The following is a 3,928-nucleotide window of genomic DNA, read 5'->3' as shown; positions in this document are numbered from 1 at the left end:
ATGAGGTCAAAGACTATTAGGATGAAGTAGAAACTCTAACATTTGGCTCTTGCTTTGTGAATTGTATTAAATGGAGAAATTTTGGCGAATGTAAGTGTTTGTTAAGATCTAAGAAAGCATTTTGTTAATAAAACCCAAAGCTTAAGGATCTAGGTTGCTGTTCTAAATCTGGCCATATTACCTATTCCTGCCATAGATACATGGTTTGGTTATAAAAATTTGTAATGGCTCCTAGTGATGTAGGTGTGCAAAATAAAACACGAGGCTTCAAAAAAGCTTTTTTAAAAAACAAACATTGTAGCATGAATGGTCTTATTATAAACAGTGCTGTGTGCCAGCAAAGAAATATATTTACATTTGCATAATGGGCCTGTTGAGTTATGGGAGCTACCGAATATGTCATGTATACTACCTGCCTAGTGCTTACGATGTTAAACAAAGTTGAGTTTTTCCATGTTAGTTATTTAACATGTAATTAAACTGGGTTCAAGACCATGGATTTAGGTAATCAAAACATTTATGAATGTCTCTGGGACACTGTTTCAATTCACCAGTGTCTATCTTCTTAAAAAACAAAATCAAAAGCAGTATTCACAGCAACACGCTCCTGAGGTTGCTTGAGTCTACCTTAGTCCAGCAACGATTGTTTATTTGGTGCTGTAATTGCCTCTCCTGTAATGAAGAATATCTGCGTACAGTCAACATAGTTCAGAAGTTGAAAGTTGCTGACCAATGCCAATTACATTGCTTACATCACATCTGAATCTTTTCACCCACATACTCTGACATTGTAAATGGAGAAAGTTAATGGAGTTATGCCCACTATATTTTGGCCCTATATCTTTGTTTAGAGATCATTCTTGATTAGTAGTCATGTTTTTTAAACATAGTTTTCCAGCCCCAACCCTTTAACACATTCTAGTGTACTTTTGCCATGAAAAGTGCAGTTAAAAGTAAATGAGTATAATAGAAGAAACTGCGGCTAAATGAAGACATATGAAAATTCCTATCACAGAAGAGCTTTTACCTCACTGTAACTGCAGAATTATTATGATAATAAGAATGTAAAACAACTTCCATGCTTAATGAGCAGAGACAAATACATTATAAAAGCATCTGCTTATAATTCTCAAGCATCTGGCTTCCCACTACAGCAGTTCAGCAATTACTAGCATACACTGCAAGTCTCCCTCATCCTATTTATAATTAAACAAGTTGGTCCACATTGCAGGTTCATGATATGTACTATTCCTGGAGGAAAGGGAGGCTTCACCAAGGCCCTAATTGGAGTTGGTCGGCAAATCCAGCATTAGTTTCATGAAAAAAGGTAAACTTATTTTTGTTTTAAAGTGTTCCAAACTGAACTACTCTCCCTGCTCCCCCCCAGTGTTATTAAAAAAATTGTTAACAATTTCTCCTTACCTTTTCCAGCCCTCAAGCTTCTCGAGGAAAAAACTTGAAAATGTGAATATTAAAAGCTCAGTAATCAGAAGACCACTAAAAAGGACCTCAAATTTATTCTCTTTAAATCTGATGATTTCAGCCTGACTCATGATTTTTGAATGCTTGGAGTTTCATGCCATATGTTTCTGACCTACCTTAGCCACCACCTGAAGCTCTGGTTCAGATTCCTCCTCATTGTTGCACCCACACATGATCTGGATCCCACACTTGAACGGGCTTATGTAGAAACAGCTCACTTTTCCACTACTGGAAAGAAAGAAAGAAAGAAAGGGAACATTTTACATTGTCAATGTCTTTAAAAGGTTTCTGTGTTTAAAGGAAGAGAGACCAGCTCTTCTTCCTACTGATAAAGCACAAAGTCTGAATGAACCTCTGATATCTTCAGAACAGTGGTCAGACGCACTAGCAAAACTGGGAATGGAAGGCTTTTGCTGCTTCTGTTCAGAATAAACGTGCCATTGGAAACTGACCAGCGAGTCATACCCTACCTTAACATAAAAGTGAAGGTTCTAATTTGCTTTGAAAGCAACTGGAAATCTGAGGCCCACCCATTGCCCTTAACTTCCTTTCTTTTCAATTAGACCCCTAGTCTCTGCACAGGACAGTTCAAGTTTTATTAGCACTAGGTAGGCCTGACAACTATGGAAGCAGAACTTGTCTGAAAACGAGCAGCATCTGGAAGAAGGCACTAACTCAGTTACATAAGTTAAATCAGTGAGAAGAATCTGTCATGTACTCTCTGTTCAGAATAGGTTGCAGGGCTGCTACCAGGCAAGTAAGGGATTCTGTACCCGATATGCACTGGCTACGCAGCTTGCTTCCCAGAGATACACACACCAGATGTGTTCACTGTAAGACCCTTTAATGTGCTGTTAGGAACAGCACTTGTAAATTTATGTAAGGTATGTTACACTTGGCACCACCTAGTTATGGAACTGTATCATACAGTTTAACATTTCATTACAGAACCTGTGGCAGATGTAGCTGTGATTCCACTTTCTTCACATTGCGTGTTTAAATGTAAAGAGCCAGCCAGAGACCTGGAATGCTCAGGGATTCAGAGGATATTACAGAATTAGGGAAACACTCAGTGCTCGCGCTCTCTCTCTCACACACACACACGCACACTCAATGTTTCTTGTGCCTAGAATTCAACATTATCTAAGCTGAAGTGATGCATCTTGCACTTGTACATGGAAACCAAAAAGGAAATACACTTTAAAAATATTAAATTCAAATAAAGAGCTGGTAAAACATAGGGGAGGGAATTACAATTTCTTTTTCCAAAAAGAAATTTACATTGCGATTTCAAAATACAGCCAAAATTCAAGTCTTTTCAGCTAGTTGGTCAGAAACAAGGCAAAAAAATATCACAGACGTTTAATCAAAGGTTTTCCTAATATTTTCACCAAAATTGCACCTGGTGCTCTTCAGATCCAGTATGAAAGAAAGGGATGTTTATAGCAGGGACTGCAGCGCTGACAGGGTTTTGGTTTGACCCAGCTTTGTTTAAGTGGTTTGATAATTATTTGAGTGATAGAGTTACCTTCTGATGGGGATCACCCCCATCCATATGAGCAGAGTAGAGATTTTAATAGCTGTGTCACTTCTTGTCAGCAGAAGACTATGGATCCACTAGGAAGTATGGCCTATGAAGTCAATTCCATTTTTTTAAAAAATGGAAATAGAAAAAGAACAACCACCCACAGACAATTGATCTATTTTCCCATAATGGGATTTTGTATTTTAAAGTGCTTCTGGGAAGCTGTTGAAGGCCAACATTCACAAAAGATCACACCTGGGGAGTTCTTTCAAAACAGCACAGCCTCTCCTCTGAGGCTACTTTCTCCTCCACATTTCTCCAAAGAACCCAGATTCTCTCTAGAGAAAAGGTAACAAAGCCCAGCCCCAAACAACCTTCTCCTCTCTACAGACAAAACTCACTAGTGAGTCATCCTACCTACATACAGGGAAGGAAACTGCTTAAATACCCCACCCTCTTCCCAGCATGCCTTGTCTGACTGGCCTAAAAATCCCAATAGTGCTGGGACTACAATGCCCAGCATTCTTTCTGCTCTAAGAGAAAAGAGCTCACTCACCCAGCCTATGCTTAGGGGCTCCAGTCTCAGGCACTGAATAGAGACAACAGGCGAATTTTGCTTTCCCAACCTTTATACTGCCTTCCCCAGACAGCTTCCTCTCTGCTGCCTTTCTTTCGCCACAGTCCCTTTGTTGCAAAGTCCCTGAAATGCAGTAGTAGGCCCCAGAAGGCTTATTACCAAGAGCACCCCCCAACATACCCATCAGACACACCCCCCTTTATCAAATGCCACTAAAATCTGGAAATTCAGTGCAATATCATCAGTTTAATCCTCTGCAGGAAGCCACAGCGAGTAGAGGATGGACATATTAAGTCAGTGCTCCAAGGGAAATGAATACTCAGGTCACCATTGAGTCTATAGTG

General features: G+C 39.6%; 1 long non-coding RNA gene across 2 annotated transcripts; it reads right to left on the bottom strand.

The window, feature by feature from the left end:
• Positions 1-306: 306 nt before the first annotated feature.
• Positions 307-3,361, bottom strand: LOC137151802 (uncharacterized). Of its 2 annotated transcripts, none has more exons than XR_010919361.1 (3): positions 3,263-3,361; positions 1,599-1,710; positions 307-672 (listed from the first exon to the last, which is right to left on the bottom strand). It is a non-coding gene; the product is annotated as an uncharacterized lncRNA (long non-coding RNA). The 2 variants fall into 2 exon arrangements; XR_010919362.1 differs by lacking the exon at positions 3,263-3,361 and adding an exon at positions 3,011-3,070.
• Between the last annotated feature and the right edge of the window lie 567 nt (positions 3,362-3,928).

This window comes from Emydura macquarii, unplaced genomic scaffold (assembly GCF_026122565.2).
Source record: "Emydura macquarii macquarii isolate MOO-44397 ecotype Brisbane River unplaced genomic scaffold, CSIRO-AGI_Emac_v2 contig_1119, whole genome shotgun sequence".
Lineage (NCBI taxonomy): Eukaryota > Metazoa > Chordata > Testudines > Chelidae > Emydura > Emydura macquarii.
This window is presented reverse-complemented; position numbering and strand designations above follow the sequence as displayed.